We start from the raw sequence: 22839 nt of genomic DNA on the forward strand, positions 1-22839 counted from the left end.
CACTTTTTGGTAGCCACATTCTCACCTCTTTTTTTTTTTTTAAGATTTTATCCATTTATTCACACAGAGAGGCAGAGTCACAGGCAGAGGGAGAAGAAGGCTCCCCATGGGGAGCCCAATGTGGGACGCCTATCCTGGACCAGGGATCACATCCTGAGACCAAGGCAGATGCTCAACCACTGAGCCACCCAGGCATCCTGTGGTTCTCGCTTCTTTTAAGCAGACTCAGATATTCATTTTTGAGTATTTCACCTACCATTTTTTAATGATAACAGCCTATATTAGTCAAGGCACAGTTGCTGACAGTAGAAACCACTTTAGCTATTTAAAGCAAAAAGAAATCAAGTGAAAGGAATTATGTGCTTAGAAAATGTTGGAATTCTGGGAGGATTGGGAGTTTGGTTGGGCCTCTAGGGAGACTTCCAGAATAATGTTTCAGAATAGTTCTGCCAAGAAAATTGAAAACTCTACTAAAATTAGAAGGCTGGGGAATCAAAACTCTTGTAGACTTCAGAGCCACACCACAGTTACTAGATCTGACCCAGAAAAAATGGTTGTCTTGTGCATCAAGTCTCTGTTCAACTTAAATAAGTACTGAATTTGTGTCATGCCATCTAATTGCTAATATCTCAATTGCATCTAGAATTTTAGATACAAGGGAATATGGGGAATGAGAACTTTCTAACCTTTATAATACAGAATTTAAAGTATTTATCACAGTTCTTATAAATTTATGGTAAATTCTTGAAGAACATTAGTTATTTTTATTGTTACCAAGAAAATATATGTCATTTGAATGCATTTTACTGTTTAATGTTTCCTTTACTGTTTAGGGTAGACTTGCATCTAGTTTTCTCCTTATTCATGTCCTTGTTGGCAGAGAATGACTATTATGCAAATGGATTTTATTTCCAATTGCTCTGTTGGCAGGTGTCTTCAGATTTTTGCACCTAGTGCATTCACTGTACTGTACTCTTGTTAGCTTCCTATAGTGAACAGCTGAACAATTATTTGAGTTATTATTTCACAGGTTCTTATAACAAATGGCACAATTCTTGTGCATCCACCATTTGTTAAACCTATCTTAGTATTCTGAAGATAACTAGAAGACCATAAGAATATAGTGAATAAGAAAAATGTCCAGAGAAGAGGATGCTTATAATATATTCAAAGTATCTTTAGTTTGATATTTGTCTCTGGTTAGTAGCACACCTTCTTAAGTCTTGCTTGTTCTCATAACGATTGCTTTGTTTGTTATTAAAATGAGAGAATAGACAGTGTCAGGATTCAGAGATACTTAGCTAAATAATAATGAAAATTCATATATTGATTGTAAATGCTAGATACAAACCATAATTCTTATATAGTAGCCTAAATATTGACAAAACTGTACAGATGTGAAAGAAAAAGTACTTCTGAAAATGTTGACATTTCCTAGAAGGTTAGGGTTGGAGGGGATCTTAAAGATCATTTAGTCTAACCTTCTCATTTCATACCTTGGAAGACTAAAAAACAGAGCTGAAGTAAATTGTCCAGAGTCGTGAAGGTGGTTCATTGTAAGGCCCAACGTAGAAGTCAGTCTCCTTTGAAATTCCATCTAGTCTAGGGCTCTAGCCACTATAAAATACCTTTTCCTTTAATATTCTTAGTATTCATTATGTAGCTTGACCCATGCTTCTTTTAAAGTATTAAGGAAATAAAAATGTTTAAATTAGTCTCACTGTTAAAATGTAGAGAAATATTTATGATCCTTTTCTGCAGTTTAAAATGAAGATTTTGAATGTGACTTGGAAATGTTGTTTGCAGAATAGTCTGCCTTCCAAAAGTGGTGTATCAACACTTTCTTTTCTTAGATAATTTTTTTGTTGTCCAATAACTGCTTTTTCATATTCAGTGGAGTGGAGCAGCAGTGGCATCTGATGATTAATTAGTTCAAAAAGTGTTAGTTCCCCAAGGATAGCCTGTTAGATACTTTCCAGGTCATTTAAAAAAAGAAATCTATTGCTCATGTTTACAGGTGGTGGCACACTGAATTTAGATTGGTTACAAGGCATACAATGAATTTACTACTTCTGCAGTTCTCTTTACTAATCCTGTTACAGTAATTCTGAGCAAAGATCCAAGTTTATATTTGACAACAGAGGGATAAATACTTGCCTCTTTGATTCTATATTACATTAAATATTCTTTACAATTCCTTTTTAGATTCTTGTGATAGCCTGCATCACTTTAGCTTATAGTTCCTAGGGAATTAATTTCTTTCTGAATCGTAAATGATTTTGTTAAATTAATTGGGCGGATTCTGTAAATGTTTGGTTATCATCCTGTATAGGACTGTGGATACCAATACATCAAAGTCACCATTCAATTTAATTCCTGAAGTTGTCCTCCACAATGTTGGTGTTGGATTACATAATAAAGTGTAATATGTTCTTTAAAATATTATTTTGCTGCTTTTCATGTTTGAAAATCACTACTTGATCTTGGTTCTAAAATGGTAGCTTAAACTAAAATGGTAGTGAAGCTAAGAGATTCTTAGGAGAAACTATGATAGAAAGATAGGGAGTGTTTTATATAAATGTAATCAGAGCCACAGGTGAAGATTATTATCTGATACATAATTGATTTGGCCTTTCTAGGTTTTAGAGTCATTGAAACCTATGGGCAAAATTTTAGTTGCCGCAATATAGGGGGAGCAGGTGTCGGGTCTCATTATTAAGAAACACCATAATAGGTGCTGAGAGCCCTACCTTATAGGTTACAATAGTCAGGACCACACATTTTTCAGTAAGTACCTGCCATATGTCTCATGTTGTGTAGGGTGTTCCAGGGAACCAAAGAAGCAGAAATGGGCAAGGCCATGGTGGCATGCCAGGGAAAAGCAAACAGTGGACCCCTTTAATTTAACTTATTAACCATTTTTCCTCAGTTATAGGAAAGAGTGAATTTGAAATGCTGAACTGCAAGATATACTCCAAACAATTATAAATGCTAATGTTCTGGTTCTCAAGGGCTCAGAAAATGGCTATCAGTGAAAGCAAAATTAGACCTTCATCATTTTTTTTTTCTTTTTGTTGCTATCTGAAAGAGATCTCATGGGCTGAATGTCACTTTTAGTCCTTTCCTGTGTCTATTATGCATTTATTGAGCTTCTTTAATTGCAATCTTGAAAGTGTCAAGTAAATAGATTAAAGACTGCCAATATTAATTTTTAAAGGTATTTAAAATCTGTGAGAACTTTTCTTTCCTCCTCCTTGGAAAACAAAGGCAATGGCTCAGGGCTTTAATTTGGTTTTAGTTTTAACTCTGGTTGATTGTAAATATTGTGCAAATTAATTTCACAGAAAATCTATTTTTGTATTAAAAGTTGAACAGAATATCTGTTGAAATGTTCTCTTATTTTTATCTAGATATAAGTTATCTTGATAGTTAATGCTTGCATTTCTAGGCTGAAAAAGTTTACAAAATTTATCCAAAAAATACTATTTTTCCCCTCATTACTCACAGTCATAATCATTACCATAGGCTATTTGAAAAATCATCAATCTGCGTTCAGCTCTGTGCTGTGAACTTAAACTGCTAATTTACTGACTTGTATATTAATACTGCCTTTTTTCCCCTAGAAGAAAACTATTTCATGTTGTAGAAACTTGTAATAAATTAATCACCCTACAACCCTTTATGAGGTAGAATGTTTTATTAACTCCACCATCATTTCTCTTGTCTATCTTCGGTAGAGGTGGGCAATTTTTGCCAGAAAGCCAAGCAAACTCCCCCCAGTACTGGCTGGCTTTCCATTCTCATGTACAGGCTGTCTCTATCCTTTCCATCTATTTCTGACAGTCTCAGAGGATTTCAGTTAGAAACACTAATCCACCAAAGTCCTTAAACCATGCAGCAGAACAAATTGCCCTTGGAGTGGCCAAAATAACCAGTTCTAAAACTGTAAGGTTTATCCTGGCACCTAAGTGGCCAGGGCGCCATGACAGATATTTAACTGCTTGTGACCAAGGTTTGTGCTCCTAAGGTGGTAGCGTATGCCAGGTTAAATGGCAAAGAAGTTGCTCCTGAGTCTAAGAGGGTGCTCTTGTGGTAGCCGGTCGATGATACTATCTTTTCAATCACTGTGGTGGAGGTCCAGGTCCAGGTCCAGGTCCAGGTAGATGTTGCTGACTCCACATCTTTCATAGGTTTAAATTCCCTCAGAAGTTAATTGATAGACATGGCAAATTTGGTGAGTTGGCTGCTTGGCAAATGGATATTCAGGTGAATTGCTCCAGAAAATTGGTTTCAGATGAATTGATTTTTGGTCTATTAATATAGAGCCAGGCTAAGCCAAGACTCTTGCTGACTTCTTGCTTGAATACACAACCAGAGTGATATTTCTAAAAACACCAGTCAGACATGCTGGTCTTCTCTTAAATCCTTAAATCACTTCTCATTGATTTTAGGATGGTTCTACCTGCTGCAGCCTGTGCTCACCCCTTCAGCTCACTAGGCACTCACCTTTAGTCCCCATTCCATTCCTATGCTCCAGCCACTGATTTCCTCTCAAATCCCTCATTATTAGGGCTTATACACATGCCTTCATTTGTTCAGAAGTTTCTTTCCCACACTGTTCCCTGGCTCCTTCTCATCCTTTGATCTCAGGTGAAATGTCACCTTTCCTGGGAGGTCTTTTCAAATCCCTAAACTAGGTTATATCTCTTGGTTAGATATCCTGGTATGCACTTTTAGCTTTTTTTAATGGCATGTATCAGTACTCTAATCAAATTATTTGAATAATTGTTGTCTGTCTCCCACACTAAAATGCAACCTCCAGGAAGATTGATATCAACAGCTATCTGATTGAAATGTTCTATTTTGCATTCTTCAGCATGGTAGCTGTGAAACACATGTGGTTTTTGAGTCCCTATAATGTGGTTAATGCGACTGAGGACTTGAATTTTTAGTTTTACTTAATTTTAATTAATTAAAGATTAAGTTTAAGTTTAAATCACCATGTATAGTGGCTCCCAAATACAGTATAGGTCTTGCTCACTATCATATCTGAAATTCCTAGCATAGCATTTGGCAGAGTAGATGTTCAATTAATATTTGTTAAATGAATGATTTGCTGGAGTTTGTAGTATTAATCTTATTTTTTGGATAATGAAACTGAAGGACACAGAGAATGTGACCATCATTCACAAGTGCATACATACATTCATTTATATTTTATAATGCTTGATTTACATTTTTAAGTCTTGAGTTTCTAAATCTCAGTTTCCTCATCTGTCAGATGGGGAATGTAATAGTAACTATCCTTTAATGTTATAAATACTTTTTCTAAAAGACTGCTAACTCTGGGAAACGAACTAGGGGTGTTGGAAGGGGAGGAGGGCGGGGGGTGGGAGTGAATGGGTGACGGGCACTGGGGGTTATTCTGTATGTTAGTAAATTGAACACCAATAAAAAATAAAAAAACAAAACAAAAAATAAATAAATAAAATGATGTAAAATGTTTATATAAGATTCAGGTGTAAAACATTATAATTTGACATCTGTGTACACTACAAAGTGATCACCAACAAAGGTCTAGTTATCATCCATCACCATACAGTGGATTCCCTTCACCCATTTTACCAACGCCTAACCCCCTTCCTCTGGTAAACATCAATCTGTTCTCTGTATATATGAGTTTGTTTTTGTAGTGTTTGTTTTAGATTCTACATACGAGTGAAATCATACAGTATTTGTCTTTCTTAATCTGACTTATTTTGCATAGCATAATACCCTCAAAGTCCATCTTTGTTGTTACAAAAGGCAAAATTTCATTCTTTATGAATAATATATTGAATATTTATACCACATGCTTTTTATCTATTTATCCATTGACACTTAAGTTTTTCCATATCTTGGCTAATGTAAATAATGCTGCAATAAACATAAGGATGCATATATCTTTTCAAACTAGTGATTTTGTATTCTTTGGATAAATACAGAGAAGTGGAATTTCTGGATCATATGGCAGATCTAATCTCAGTTTTTTGAGGAATTTCCATACTGTTTTCCATAGTGCCTGAACCAATTTCCATTCCTACGAGTGATATCTCACTGTGGTTTTGATTTGTATTTCCCTAATAATTAGTGATGTTTTATGTCTTTTCATATGCCTGTTGGCCATCTGTATGTCTTCTTTGGAAAAAAAATCTGTTCAGATTTTTGCCTATTTAAATTTTTTTTTTATTGTTGAGTTGTGTGAGTTCTTTATATATTTTGGATATTAACCCTTTATTGGATATGATGTGATATAAAATCTTCTATTATATGTTGGATTGCCCCTTCTTTTTGATGATGGTTTTCTTTACTGTAAAGAAGCTTTTTAGTTTGATGTAGTCCCACTAGTTCATTTTTGCTTTTGCTTCCCTTGCCTTTGGTATCAGATCCACAACTACATCATCACTAAGAATGATGCCAGGGAGCTTACCACCTATGTTTTCTTCAGGAAATTTTGTGGTTTCCAGTATTACATTCAAATTTTTAAGCTATTTTGAGTTAATTTTTTGTGTATTTGAGTTTATCTTTTTGTGCAAGATAGTGGTCCAGTTTCATTCTTTTTCATGGGACTATCCAGTTTTCTCACCCATTTATTTTCTCCATTGCATGCTCTTGCCTTCTTTGTCATAAATAAATTGTGACCATATAGCGTGTGTTAACTTCTGGGCTGTCATTTCTGTTGCATTGATTTGCACGTCTGTTTTTATGCGCAAATCAAACTTTTTGGTGCTATAGCTTTGTAGTATAGTTTCAGATCAAGGAAAATGATATCCCCAGCTTTTTTCTTCTTTCTCAAGGAGATTTTTTTCTGGTTGTTTCGGATCTTTTGTGGTTCCATACAAATTTTAGACTTACTGGTTCTAGCTCTGTGAAAAATACCATTGGAATTTTCAGAGGGATTGCCTTGAATCTGTAGTTTGCTTTGGGTAGCAGGACATTTTAACAATTTTAATTCTTCTAATCTATGAACACTATATATCTTTTCATTTATTGGTGTCTTCAGTTTTTTTCATCAGTGTCTTACAGTTTTCACTGTACAGCTGATATTCTTTTTAGGTGTTTTATTCTGTTTTGATGCAATTGTAAGTGAGATTACTTTGTTAATTTCTTTCTTTTTTTTTTTAAAGCCCCTTTTAAATATGGGGCTTGAACTCACAATCCTGAGATCAAGACCTGAGCTGAGATTGAGAATTGGATGCTTAACTGAATGAGCCACCAGGTGCCCCACTTAATTTCTTTTTCTGATGATTCATTATTAGTGTATAAAAACACCACAGAATTCTGTATATTGGTTTTGCCTTCTGCTACTTTACTTTGTTTATTAGTTCTAACACTTGTGATTTTTTTGTAGATATTTAAGGATTTTCTGTATATATTATATCATATCATCTGCAAACTGTGGGCTTGTCATATAAGGCCTTTATATATTTTTTTAGGCCTTTATAATTTTGAAGTATATTTCCTCTATACCAACTTCATTGAGATTTTATTATAAATAAATGTTAAATTTTATCAAATGCTTTTTCTGCATTTATTGAAATGATCATATGATTGGTGTTCTTCATTTTGTTAATGTGGTATATCATGTTGATTCATTTACAGATGTTGAACCGTGCTTGCATCCCTAGGTTAAATCCCACTTGGTCATTGTTTATGATGCTTTTAATGTATTTTTGAATATAGTTTGACAATACATTGTTGAGGATTTTTGTATCTGTGTTCATCAAGGATATTGGCCTGTAATTTTCTTTTTTTGTGGTGCCATTGTCTGGTTTTATTTTCAGGGTAATGCTGGCTTCATAAAATGAGTTTGGAAGCATTCCTTCCTCTTTTTGCTTTTGTTTGGTTTTGGAAAAGTTTGAGAAGGATGGATATTAAATATTTGAATGTTTGTTAGAATTCACCAGTGAAATTGTCTGCTCTTGGACTTTTGTTTTTTGGGAGGTTTTTTTTTTCTGGAGGTTTTTGATTACTGTTTCAATGTTTGTCATGGAAATTGGTCCCTTTACATTTTCTATTTCTTGAAGATTCAGTCTTAGAAGATTATTTCTATGGATTTATATGTTTCTCCAAGGTTGTCCAATTTGTTAGTGCATAATTGTTTGTTTTAATTTCTTATGATCCTGTATATCTGTGATATCAGTTGTAACTTCTCTTTCATTATTGATTTTATTTATTTGAGTCCCCCCATCTGTGTGTGTATATATGTGTGTGTCTAGTTAAAGGTTTGTCTATTTTGTTTATCTTTTCAAAGAACGAGTTATTATTTTATTAATCTTTTCTGTTGCCTTCTTTGTTTCTATTCCATTTATGTCCGTTCTGATCTTTATTATTTCTTTTCTTCTGCTAACTTTGGGCTTCATTCATTCTTCTTTTCCTGCTTCCTTTAGATATACAGCCAGATATTAAATTTGAGATTTTTCTTGATGTAGGTCTTTATTGCTATAAATTTGTTTCTTAGAACCACCTTTGCTGCATCCCATAGATATTGTATTTCTGTTTTCATTCTTCTCAGTGTTTTTGATTTCTCCTTTGATTTCTTTGGTGACCTGTTGATTTTTCAGTAACATGTTGTTTAATCTTCACATTTCTGTGGTTTTTCAGGTTTTCTTCTCATAATTGATTTCTAATTTCATAACACTGTAGTCAGAAAAGATGCTTGATGATTTCAGTCTTTGTCAATATATTGAGACTTCTTTTGTGGCTTAACATATAATCTATCCAGCACAGTGTTCCATGTGCACTTGAGAAGAATTTGCATTTTACTTTTTTGCATGGGATGTTCTATATATATATATATCTATTAAGTTTTTCAGTATAATGCACTGTTTAAAGCCAAGGTATTTTGCTGACTTTCTGTTTTGATGATCTATTTAGTGATGTAAGTAGAATATTGAAGTCCTCTTTATTGTATTGCTGTCAGTTTCTCCCTTTGGGTCCATTAGTATTTGCTTTATATATTTTGGTGCTTCTATATCTGTAAATGTTATATATTCTTGCTAGATTTACTCCTTTATAATTATGTAATATCCTTCCTTGTCTTTATTACAGTATTTGTTTTAAAGTTTATTTTGTCAGATAGGACAATGGCTACACCAGCTTTCTGTTTCCATTTGCATGGAATATCTTTCTCCATTCCTTCATTTTCAATATGTTTGTCCACTTTGAAGTGAGTCTCTTGTAGGCAGCACAAAAATCTTGTTTTCTTATCCATTCAGCCACTCTATGTATTTTCACTGTTGATAAAAACTTAAATTAGAACACATCCCAAACTTTACCTTTGATGTCATCCCACAATTTATAGTTCTGATGTCACATTTTATGTCTTGTTTATTTGATGTTTCCCTAAACTAATTATTGTAGTTTTAATTAATTGACTTACTTTTTGTCTTTTAGTCTTTATTCCTACTTTATAAGTGACTGATTCACTGTCTTTACTGTCTCTTTACCTTTTCTTATGAAATTTTTACTTTTGTAAGTTCTCTTGTTATTAATTATTGCCATTTGTTTTCAGCTTAAAGAAGTCCCTTTAACATTTCTTGTAAGGCTGGTTTGGTGGTGACGGACTGCTTTAGTTTTTGCTTATCTGAAAAGACTTAATCTCCCTTTAATTCTTGCTGGGTAGAGATCCTTGGTTGGAAGTTTTTTTCCTTTTAGCATTTTGTGTCATGCTACTCTCTTCTGGTCTGAACGTTTCTGCTGAAAGATCTGCTAATAATATTATTCAGTTTTCCTTTAGTGTAACAAGTTATTTTTCTTTTCTTGCTGTTCAGATTTTCTTTTAATTTTTAACTGTTACTGGCTTTTTTTTTTTTTTTTTTAGGATTTAATTATTTATTTGATAGAGAGCAATGGAGGGAGAGAGAGAGCACATGAGCAGGGGCAGAGGGAGAGGGAGAAACAGACTCCTCTCCTGAACAGGGAGCCTGACATGGGGATCCCAGGACCCCAAGACCACAACATGAGCCAAAGGCAGATGCTTAACTGACTGAGCCACTCAGGTGTCCCTAGCTGTTACTCTTTTAATTATACGTCTTAGTGTAGACCTCTTTGGGTTCATCTTATTTAGAACTGTCTGGGCTTCCAGGATCTGGAATTCTGTTTCTTTTGCGGGATTGGTGAAGTATTCTGCCATTAGTTCTTCAAACAAGTTTTCTGGCCCCTTTCCTCTCTCTTTTACTTCTGGGACCCCTGTAATGCAAATACTATTTTGCCTGATATTGTTGCAAATGTCTTTGTAGGTAAGTTTACTTTTAAAGTTTGTTTTTTTTTTTTGTTTTGTTTTGTTTGTTTGTTTGTTTGTTTTTTGCTACTCTGTCTGGGTGTATATCATTGTTTTGTCTCCTAGCTCTCTGATCCATTTTGCTTTATCCAGTCTACTTTTGAAAACATGTAGTATATTTTTCATTTAAGTTATTGTATTCTTTAGCTCCATAAGTTCTGTTTGATTCTTTCTTATATATTCTGTCTTTTTATTGGAGTTTTCACTGTGTTCTTCCCTTTCTCCTACAAGATCAGTGAACATCTTCATTACCTTCTTTATGAAGTCAGTTGCTATCTCTGTTTCATTAGAGTGTTTTTCTATGGCTTTGTTTTGTTCTTTTGTTTGCAACATATTCCTGTGTCTCCTCATTTTGTGACTTTATGTATTTATTTTTTTTTCAAATATTTTATTTATTTATTCATGAGAGACAGAGAGAGAGAGAGAGAGAGAATGAGAGAGAGGCAGAGACATAGGCAGAGGGAGAAGCAGGCTCTATGCAGAGAGCCCAATACCCGACTTGATCCCTGGACTCCAGGATCATGCCCTGGGTCAAAGGCAGGTGCTAAACTGCTGAGCCACCCAGGGATCCCCTCTGTATTTATTTCTATGGATTAGGCAAGTCAGCTACTTTTCTTAGTCTTGAAGGAGTAGCCTTGTGTAGGAGATATCTCATGGGCTCAGTAGTGTTATGACCTCTGGCTACCAGAGAGAGGCACTCAAGAGGCCACCCCTGTGTGAGTGGTGCATGCCTACCTGCTCTGTGGTAGGGCTGTGGCTATGGTGTGGTGGTGGGTGGGTCCCTCAGCAGGGCGTATCCTCAAGTGCTATCAGGTTGGAAGGAATTCACAAATGACACCCACCAGTGATAGTATTAGCAAATTAGAATGATATTTTCAAACAATGGCACCTACCAATGTTTCTGCCCCTGAACAGAGTCCTAGTAAGTTCCTCTCCCTCCATCATTTGCTTGAAGTTTAATAAGTGGGTCTCCTTCACACATGGTCTAGGTGCTTTTCAAGCATATTTTTGCTCTGAATCCCAGGGTGAGTGAATCTGTGCATAAGCCCTTTAAGAGCTGGTTCTCCATTCCCTTCAGTTTTATGGTTTTCCTGGATGTACTCCCCATTGGTTGTCAAAGCCAGTTGTCTTGAGGACTCATCTGTCTTTGCATGGTTTAGAGATTGGAGTGCCTGATTAGGAGCACAGACCCTTGCTTCTCAAGGAAAATTTTCATATATTTTTTAAAGATTTATTTATTTATTTATTAATGAGAGAGAGAGAGAGAGGCAGAGACACAGGCAGAGGGAGAAACAAGCTCCATGCAGGGAGCCCAATGTGGGACTCAATCCTGGGTCTCTAGGATCCCGCCCTGGGCTGAAGGCAGCACTAAACCACTGAGCCACCTGGGCTGCCCTCATATTTTTTTTATTTCCCTTCTGATTGTGGATGGCTACACCTAGGATGTTTTTTGTTTGTTTGTTTGTTTGCTTTATTTTAGTGAGTGTGTCTCTGATGCTTTTACCTGTTTTGATGCCATTAATTTCTTTTTGTTTGAGGTTCTGTTCATCCAGTTTTCAAGTCTTTTTCAGAAGAATTTATTCTATATGCTGTAAATTTGTTGTGTCTGCGAGAGGAGGTGAGATTAGTATCTTCCTATGCCACCATCTTGAGCTACTCTCTAAAAATCTTAATAAGGTAATGTATTTAAAACTTTTTTTCCAGTTCTTAACACAAAGACATTGTTCAATAGACATTATTTGTAATTATTGTTAATTATTATTTCTTAAAGCCACTTACATTTTGTGAACCCATTACCCCTTCCTATAACAGAAATATAGCTTCCTCCCTTTTGGCCTAAGATCACTTTTTAGACTTCCATATTAAAGCCAGACATACATTTTATAACTATTTGATTTTCCTCCTTCTTAACTAAACAATGACCTCCTTGATAAACCTAGATTTTATTTTCCTGTCTAATCCTGCTCCCTTTTAACCCTTACATAACCCCTGGCTCAAAGCAAGCACTGAGAAATGCTTTTCAAATAAATGAAGGATAGCAAATTAGTACCAATGCTCCAGATTTCCTGATTTGTAGGCAAGTGTTCTTTTTACTTAATACTCTTACTTTTCAGGGTGGGAAAGCAGATTTTTTTTTTTATCTACTAAGATAAATTTTTATAATGTTTGAATTTATGGATGTTTTTTAAAAACATAGAATGCTTTATAATGTTGAATATACATATCTAGTTTTGTAATATAGAAATGATTCAAATTACACAAAAATTATATGACCACCAAATGGCATTCTCATGGTTGTTAATTTGTCAATGTACCCCTTCTTTGTCTGACCTTGATGTTAGGATGAAAATACTTCTAAGAATTGGTTCTTTGTTATTAAAAATTTGTCCTTGGTGTTGAGGAAATCTCCTTCATTGGAGTATATGTCCTACTAAATCAATTAGGTGGAATAGAATCAGCAAAATACTATTTCTCAAATCTCAGGAAATTTTTTTTGTGGGTCATGACAACATGAATTATGAATAATACCTAGTATGTAATATTCAGTGTTTACATACTTAACATTTTGCCTGTGAACTCCAAGTGTTTCACATATATTAAAACATTTCCCATTTCTTTATAAGTCAGGAACCAGAGATTGGAGACAGTTTTCCTTTGAACAGATAGAAATTCTATTGTTCTGGAAAAGTGACAAATATGAAGTCATATAGATTTTGAGTGAAACTTGAACTAGCTTAAGTTTCTTCTTTCTTTCGGTCTGGTACCAGATTGTATTCTTAAGGAAAGATTCAGAGAAAGATTTGATATAAGTATATGTTTTGCAGCATATAAGCAGTGATATCGGATACGATTATTTAAAAGCTGTTAGTATCTGAAAAGTTAAATCTATAGTTGTCAAAAGTAGGGGATACATTTGTAGTTGAAGTTGGTATTATGGCTATGGTGTTGGTACATATGTTATTTCAGTTTTTTTTTTCAGTTTTTTTTAATTTATTTTTTATTGGTGTTCAATTTACTAGCATACAGAGTAACCCCCAGTGCCCGTCACCCATTCACTCCCACCTCCCACCCTTCTCCCCTTCTACCACCCCTAGTTCGTTTCCCAGAGTTAGCAGTCCTTACGTTCTGTCTCCCTTTCTGATATTTCCCACACATTTCTTCTCCTTTCCCTTATATTCCCTTTCACTATTATTTATATTCCCCAAATGAATGAGAACATATAATGTTTGTCCTTCTCCGACTGACTTCCTTCACTCAGCATAATACCCTCCAGTTCCATCCACGTTGAAGCAAATGGTGGGTATTTGTCATTTCTAATAGCTGAGTAATATTCCATTGTATACATAAACCACATCTTCTTTATCCATTCATCTTCCGTTGGACACCGAGGCTCCTTCCACAGTTTGGCTATCGTGGCCATTGCTGCTATAAACATCGGGGTGCAGGTGTCCCTGTGTTTCATTGCATTTGTATCTTTGGGGTTATTTCAGTTTTATTTATGTATTTGTGAAAGGTATAGAAGTTAATTTCATGCTCTATTTCTCAAATAGTTTGGAACTCTGGGAAAACACCATCATGCCACCAAGCAGTAGTCCTTTGTCTCCAACACCAGTAGACATGAAAAGTTTAGAACTTAGACATTCACATAATTTATCAATAGATTTTTTTCCTGAGAAGTTCTCCGGATTTAAATTTCTCTTTAATATTTAATAGGCTGATCAAGAAGACTAGTCCAAGAAAACCAGTACATTTCTCTTCAATTACTTAGCATTCAAAATGCAGTCAAAAGAAGTAAGGTATATGCTAAAGCTCATGTGTGAAACTGGTCTTAGATTATGTAGTATTTCTAGTAAATTTGAAATAGTACACTCAGTTTCTAAGTGAGAGTATAAAAAAATGCACCATTATTTAGTTAAAACATAATTTTATTTATTTACTTAAACATGTAACTATTTTAAAATTTTTATTTATTTTTGAGTTTATTTATTTAAGTGATATCTGCACTCCTCATGGGGCTTGAACTTATGATCCCGAGATCAAGAGTTGCATGTTATTCTGACTGAGCCATACAGTTTCCCCAAAAAACAATTTTAGAAAGTAAACTATTATTTTTTAACTAGAGAAAACCTTATTATAATTTAATGACTTAAAATCACATTCTAAACATAGAAATTTAAAAATTTAACTTCTGCCTATTTACAGATAGAGAAGTCTATTTATAAATGATCTCAACCCTAACAAATAATTAGTTTAATGGATATTAATGTGTATGTGACTTTTAAAATAAAATATGAAAACCAATGACAGTGATTTCACATTTGAGCACTTTTAGATAGCACAGTTCATTTCCTATTTTTTTTTTTATTTTTTTAATTGGGGTTCAATTTGCCAATATTTAGCATAACACCCAGTGCTCATCCCACCAAGTGCCCCCTTCAGTGCCTGTCACCCAGTCACTCCAGGCCCCTGCCCACTTCCCCTTCCACTACTCCTTGTTCATTTCCCAGTGTTAGGTGTCTCTCATGTTTTGTCACCCTCACTGATATCTTCACTCATTTTCTCTCCTTTCCCTTTATTCCCTTTCACTAATTTTTATATTCCCCAAATGAATGAGACCATATAATGTTTGTCCTTCTCTGATTGACTTATTTCACTCAGCATAATACCCTCTAGGTCCCTCCACATCGAAGCAAATAGTGGGTATTTGTCGTTTCTAATGGCTGTGTAATAGTCAGTTGTATACATAGACCACAGCTTCTTTATCCATTCATCTTTCGATGGACACTGAGGCTCCTTCCACAGTTTGGCTATTGTGGACATTGCTGCTAGAAACATCGGGGTGTAGGTGTCCCGGCGTTTCACTGAATCTGTATCTTTGGGGTAAATTCCCAGCAGTGCAATTGCTGGGTCGTAGGGCAGGTCTATTTTTAACTCTTTGAGGAACCTCCACACAGTTTTCCAGAGTGGCTGCACTAGTTCACATTCCCACCAACAGTGCAAGAGGGTTCCCCTTTCTCCACATCCTCTCCAACATTTGTGGTTTCCTGCCTTGTTAATTTTCCCCATTCTCACTGGTGTGAGGTGGTATCTCATTGTGGTTTTGATTTGTATTTCCCTGATGGCCAGTGATGCGGAGCATTTTCTCATGTGCTTGTTGGCCATGTCTGTGTCTTCCTCTGTGAGATTTCTGTTCATGTCTTTTACCCATTTCATGATTGGATTGTTTGTTTCTTTGCTGTTGAGTTTAAGAAGTTCTTTATAGATCTTGGATACTAGCCCTTTATCTGATAGGTCATTTGCAAATATCTTCTCCCATTCTGTAGGTTGTCTTTTAGTTTTGTGGACTGTTTCTTTTGCTGTGCAAAAACTTCTTATCTTGATGAAGTCCCAATAGTTCATTTTTGTTTTCGTTTCTCTTGCCTTCATGGATGTATCTTGTAAGAAGTTGCTGTGGCCAAGTTCAGAAAGGTTGTTTCCTGTGTTCTCCTCTAGGATTTTGATGGAATCTTGTCTCACATTTAGACCTTTCATCCATTTTGAGTTTATCTTTGTGTATTGTGTAAGAGAATTGTGTAGTTTCATTCTTCTGCATGTGGCTGTTCAATTTTCCCAGCACCATTTATTGAAGAGACTGTCTTCTTTTTCCAGTGGATAGTCTAGATTTCCTAATTGTTTATTTCAATTCTGTATTCAGAGGGAATATAACTTCTTTTTTACATGACATATTTTTCAAACATTGATACATTTGTATAGTAGGCATTAAAAAGATGCATTGAAGCTATAGGTTTATTTCCAAACTAACATTTAGTATTAAGGAAAATACTACATTTATTTATTTATTTGAAAGAGAGAGAGAGATCATAAGCAGGGGGAAGAGGTTGAGGGAGAAGCAGACTCCCCACTGAGTGGGGAGTCCAATGTGGGACTCAATCCCAGGACCCTAGGATCACTACCTGAGATGCCACCCAGGTGCCTGGAAAACACTACATTTAAATTACATGTTACAGTGCCTTCTTGCTATGAAAGCAGTACCTAAAGCTATAATAAAGTTCAGATAACTGGCAGATATCCTTAATACTTGTACATAGATAAATTAGAACATGGTTTTTTGTAAATATACTCAAATTTTGGGAGCTGTAGAGAGAATCTGAGTTGTAACACATGAGATAGAGCATGGAAAGAACTGTCTCTTGAGAACCAAGACACTCTGGTTCCTGTCCAGGCAATAAACTAGGTTATCTTAGAGAAATCATTGGCATCCCTGGGGCTTCACTTTCTCATCTATAAGCTGAAAAATTCTGACTAAATGAACTCTTTTTTTTTTTTAAATCTTAAGTATTAAAAGCCTAAGAGTGGAAAAAAAGAACAACTTTAAGTTTAAGAGTCAATATGCACTAGATGGCATGTGACATTTTGTATTATTTTTATTCATAAAAAGCTCATGCTGTATTATATACTGTTTGCTTTTAGGTAAACTGAGCTTTATATTATATCTGTATTTATACCACTTCTCCTTCATAGAATTCTCTATTGTTTTGGTGCCATATTTTGGGCTATTTTGAGCCCTGTATTGATATTGAGTATATAATCCTTCTTCATCCTTATCCAATATAGGATGATAGCAGCTGCACAGACGAATTGGGGTTACTTTGCTGGACTGGATGCCAAACTTGACTAGGGTGAGCATACAGTTTATTATCCAAATTGGCTTACTTCTGAGATTGAAAAGGAGTACTATTAACAATTATATGTTGACAACTACTATTAGCCAGGACTGTGAGGGAAATTTATAAGGAGTGCAAAGGGAATTATTTTAATGTGTTCTATATAATTTTGCATGCTCTTCTTTACTTATTCCTGCCTTTCTTGAAGCAGAGAAAATAAAATATTTAGGTTGAATAAAGGTAACATTTTGATTCAAATAGTGAAGTTGCAGGTTTTTCTTTTTATATGTAAAACAGCAAATAGGAGGGCTCAAATTTGGCCAGAAATTCTAAGAAAGACAATTATACAAAATCCAACAAACTCACTGAAATATGCAGTTCAGTACCTTGTCTTGCTTACCTCTCCATGAAAGGTCAAAAGTACCTCCTCCTGTGATATGTCTGCAATCCCTGAAAGATTGATTAAATTTCTATATAATACAGAACTGCTGAATCTAGTGAACCATAACTTATGTAATTTGTATTATACTTTATCAGTCACCTTTTAAAAGTGTTGAAGAATGAAACTTTCCCTTGTAGGCAATAGAAACCTGAGAAATACTTTATAGGAAATTTAGTAGTTTATTTGACTTAATGATCTCAAGGGTAGTATGGATTTCTTAAAGGGATTTAAATGTAAACATTGACTAATTTAGGTCTTTAAATTTTGAAAGGGAAAAGTCTGAGAATAAAGAAGATGGATTTTATGTTACATGGGAAAGAATGAAAAAAATAATCTTTTTACATATGGTGAAAGAGTGCCTAAAGAGATATTTGAAAACTTCCCTTGCTAACTCTTAATTCAAAAAGTAAGGTATGGTATAAGTTATAGAAACCTATCTACTCTTGGAAAATTTTATAGTATCTTGAGTTACTCTTAAATATGACCTATTCTTTTAGCAAGAGAGTTGAGAGTTTAAAGGCCAAGTGTATTACTCCTAGACATGTAGAGAATTTCCTCTTTTTCATTTTCTACCCAGCCCCCTCCTCATCATCCTTGCCTCAATTCCTAATTTTTTTAAAAAAAATTTTTTCTTAAAGATTTTATTTATTTATTGAGAGATACACACAGAGGGAGAGAGAGGCAGAGACACAGGCAGAGGGAGAGGCAGGCTCCCTGCTAGGAGCCTGATGTGGGACTTGATCCCAGATCCCAGAATCATGCCCTGAGCTGACGGCAGGCGCTCAACCACTAAGCCATCCAGGCACCCCCTCAATTCCTAATTCTCAACTCATTTTAAAGCGTGACATGGGGAAATACCCACAGAATATATAATCTCCAAATAAGTCTAGGAGATAGACCATCTTACATGTCCACTGAAGGCCTTAGGCAGATTAGCATGATCCTCATGTCCTTGAGTAACAGAGCTCAGAGCTCCTTGAAAGCTATAGAACTGTCCCTAGAGAACTCTGGGATGGAAGTCTGCAGTAAAAGAACTAACCTCTGAGAACATTGGGGTGGGGGTGCATGTAACAACACTCTGCTCGCTGAATGTAAAATCTAAACTCCTTAAGATGGTCTTCAAAGCCCTTCATCATTCACCCCATTTTCCTCTTCAACCCCATTTCTATAATATTTTCTACCATGGGTGTTTTTGTATTTGTAGAGTTTGCCATGCTTCCTTTATTCCTAAGCATTTTAAAGATTTTAAACCTATATCCTCTGCTTCTGATTTCCCCCACCTTCAATTGTCTTCCCTTGGTTAAATCTTATTCATTTCTCACCAGTTCAAGCATCTTTTCCCAAGGAAAGTCTTTTCTGACTAGGTCAACTCCACATTTTCTAACTGTATTAGTGTTCTATTGCTGTAAAACAAATCACTACAAATTTAGCTTCTTGACAGAACATAAGTTTATTATCTCACAGGTTTTTCTTGTTTTTGTTTTGTTTTGTTTGGTTAGGAGTGTGCATATAGCTTAGGTAGATATTCTTACTCATGTCTAATAAGGCTACAATCAAAGGATTGCCTGGGCTGCTATTCTTATCTGAGACCCACAGTCTTCTTTTAGGTTCACTGGTTGTTGGTAGAATTTATTTCGTTGAGGTTGTATGATTAAGAGTCCCCCTTTCCTGCTAGCTGTACATCGGGGACTACACTAGCTCCTAGAGGCTCTCTACAGTTCTTTGTCACATGTCTCTCATAGGGAATTCATAATTTGACTGCTTGTTTTTTTCCCAGGTCAAAAGGAATGCATCTTTCTGATATTTCCTTTTTTAATTTTTAAAGTCCCCTCTGATTAAGTCAGGCCCACCCACACAACCCAGGTAATCTCTTTCTGATGAGCTCAAAGTCAGCTGAATAGTAACCTAATCACAGGAGTGATACCCCATTATATTTACACATTCTGCCTTTCTCATAAGAGAAAGGGATTATACAGGGCATATATACCAGGGGACATAAGTCTTGGGGGGCTAATTTAGAATTCTCTGCCTACTTCAAAGCTTTCTCATGCCATTTCCCTTTTCTCTTTTATCATAAAACACAGTTCAACTGTACATTTAATTGTTAGTCTTCTCTACTAGCATATAAGCTTCATGAAAGCAGGGAGTACTGTTCAGAGAGTTTCTCTTTGCTCATTGTTGTATCCTTGGATATTAGCACAACATTTAGCACAGTATAGATGCTCAACAAATACTTAAATAAATGAGTGACTTTTATTGATTGAATGAATGGATGAATGAAAGTTTTACCATGATTATCTGGCACGAGGTAGGTATTCTTAGGTCTAGTCATTCCCTAATGATTATGCACTAAAAGATGACAGCTTAATACCAGATATTAGGTCTCTATCCTGAGGTCACTAAAAGGACTGAAACTAAAAGAAGAAATGGCTCCTTAGCTCCCAAGACAAAGACTATTTATATTGCAAGATTGCCTGGCATTAAGTATAGTGCTTTTCTCTTAGAATAACTTTCAGAATCTGAACTTTTATCAACCCTTTTATAGAGGGACTACAATGAACCTGCCTCTGCAAGCCAGGTTACATAAGCTGAGAGGCTAGGTTGACCCCTTGGTAGACTCAGGTCTTAAATAAAGCCCAGGGGATTCTGGTGAGGGCAGTATAAAAACACAAACTGTGTGTGTGTGTCTGTGTGTATGTGTATGAATTTTGTGTTTATGAAACTAAATATTATTGATTATAGGGAAGATGGAAGAGGTCTCCTTTGATAGAGCCCTGCTTTCTCTTGCTCTTAATTTCCTGTAAAGGCAGTAGCTCAGTCAATATGTCCCAGGTGTCCTAGGAGAATATAGAATCATAGGCATAAATTCAGGGAAGTTACAGCAAAACTTTAGAATTCTACACACTTATAGGTAAGGAGGGCATGTCTCTCTGAAGTCGGGTGGCAGATCATATCTTTAATCTTGATAAATTCTTTCCTTAGTATCTGTATTTGTTAGAGTTCTCCAGAGAAACTGAACCAATAAGATGAAAAAATTATATTTATACATATTTGTATGTCTTTCATATATCTACTTATTTCATATACATTACATATTGTATGTGTATAAAAACATATTTAAGGAATTAGCTCACATGATTGGGGAGGCTTGGGAAGTCTGAAGTCGGTTGAGAGGGGCCAGATTGAAGGAAGAGTTGCTGTTTGAGTAGGTAGGCAATTTGCTATACAATCAGGAAGAGATGAAGTTACAGCTGAAGTCTGAAAGCAGTTTGCTGGAGAATTCCCTCTTGCTTTGGTGAAATCAGTCTTTTGCTGTATTTATGCCTTAACTGATTAGATGACGCCCATTCACATGATGTAATGCAATTGGCTTTACATAAAGTCCATGAATTTAAATATAAACCTCATACAAAAATGCTGCACAGACTGAGCGACACATGCAGTTATAGTGATGAAAGTCTAAGGTCAACAAGAGATATTGGTCAACCTGGTTCAGTGTCACAGATGAAGTGCTCCCATGGAACTTCTAGGTTCCTTTTTGACTTCTCAGCCATTAGACCTATCTTGTATTTCTTTCCCATACTCATTACTTCGATTTACTTTTTCCTGATACTGTAGAATGCCTTTTTTCTACCACCAGGTGAAAACTCTGTCTCTTTGGCAGATGATGAATATCTTCTGAAAGTTGAAGATAATTATAGTAGAAAAGTGACTTTTTACAGCTTTAAATTTGAATAAATTCAAGCCTGTAGAAAGTTAGAAGAATACAACCAATACTTTCTACATTTCATCTAGATTCACTACGTATAATATTTCCCCATTTTGATGTCTGTTTATTCATATGTACATATATGTGTATTTTGCTGAAAAAATTGAAAGCTAGCTGCAGATTCTTCATCCCTAAGTGCTATAGCCTCTGTCCTGTAGACATACTTTCTTCTATTTAACCATGGCACTGTTATCATGCCCAAGAAATTTTATACTGATGCAATATTATCTAATATATAGCCTGTATTCAAATTCCCATTGCCTCAATAATGTCCTTTATAGATTAAAAAATTAGTTGAAATATAATTAACAGTGTAATGTTAGTGTCAGGTGTTCAGTGTAATGATTCAACAATGCTACACATTACTCAGTGCTTACCAGGTAAGTGTACTCTTAATCCCCTTCACCTATTATACCTATCCTCCCACCCATCTCCCTTTTGGTAACCATCAGTTTGTTCTCAATAGTTAAGAGTCTGTTTTTTGGGTTGTCTCTTTTTTTCTTTGCTCATTTGTTTTTGTTTCTTAAATTCCACATATGAGTGAAATTATTTAGTATTTATCATTTGGTATTTTTCTGACTTATTTCACTTAGCATCATACTCTCTAGATCCATCCATGTTGTTGCAAATGGCAGATTTCATTTTTTTTTATGGCTGAGTACTATTCCATTATATGTATATACCACTTCTTTATCCATTCATCTATTAACACTTGGACTGTTTCTATAATTTGGCTAAGTAATGCTGCAATAAGCATAGGGTGTATATATCTTTTCAAAGTACTGTTTTCATATTCTTTGGGTAACTACCTAGTGGAATTATAGGATCATATGGTAGTACTATTTTTAACTTTTTGAGGAACCTCCATAATGTTTTCTACAGTGGTTGCATCAGTTTGCTTTCCTGCCAGCAGTGCACAAGGGTTCATTTTTTCCCACATCCTCGCCAATACTTACTGTTTCTTGCATTTTTAATTTTAGCCATTCTGACAAATGTGAGGTGATATCCTGTTGTGGTTTTGATTTGTATTTTCTTGATGAGTGATGTTAAGCATCTTTTCATGTGTCTATTGGTCATTTATACATATTCTTTGGAGAAATGTCTGTTCATGTCTTATGCTCATATTTTCTTAAATTGGATAATTCTGTTTTTTGGTGTTGAGTTGTATAAGTTCTTTATATATGTTGTATGCTAACCCTTTATCAGCTATGTCATTTGCAAATATCCTCTCCCATCCACTAGGTCTTTTAGATTTGCTGACTATTACTATTTTGTTGTGAAGAAGCTTTTATTTTTTATGTAGTCCCAATAGTTTATTTTTGCTTTGTTTCTCTTGCCTCAGGAAACATCTCTAGAAAAATGTTATTATAGCCAATGTCAGAGAATTTACTGCTGTACTCTCCTCTGGATTTTTATGGTTTCAGGTCTCACATTTAGGTCCTAAATAATTTTATTTTTGTGTATGGTGTTTAAAAAGTGGTATGGTTTTATTCTTTTGCATAGCTTTCTAATTTTCCCAATAGCATTTGTTGAAAAAAACTATCTTTCCCATTGGGTATTCTTTCCCATTTTGTTGAGGATTAATGGTCTATATAATTGTGGGTTTATTTATGAGCTCTCTATTCTGTTCTATTGATCTATG

General features: G+C 35.1%; 1 protein-coding gene and 1 long non-coding RNA gene across 3 annotated transcripts in view; one reads left to right on the forward strand and one right to left on the reverse strand.

Annotated features, from left to right (window-relative positions):
- LOC112658413 (uncharacterized) overlaps nt 1-18440 on the reverse strand; it is a 38279-nt gene extending 19839 nt beyond the window's left edge. For both annotated transcript variants that reach the window (XR_003135687.3, XR_007401322.1), the window contains exons 1-2: nt 18336-18440; nt 17387-17436 (exon numbers count right to left, since the gene is read on the reverse strand). This is a non-coding gene — a long non-coding RNA (uncharacterized LOC112658413). The remainder of the gene's footprint in view (nt 1-17386; nt 17437-18335) is intronic.
- LOC112658411 (uncharacterized) overlaps nt 1-22839 on the forward strand; it is a 499297-nt gene that overhangs the window by 211254 nt on the left and 265204 nt on the right. The window lies entirely within an intron of this gene.

This window comes from Canis lupus, chromosome 12 (genome assembly GCF_003254725.2).
Source record: "Canis lupus dingo isolate Sandy chromosome 12, ASM325472v2, whole genome shotgun sequence".
NCBI classification, from domain to species: Eukaryota; Metazoa; Chordata; class Mammalia; order Carnivora; family Canidae; genus Canis; species Canis lupus.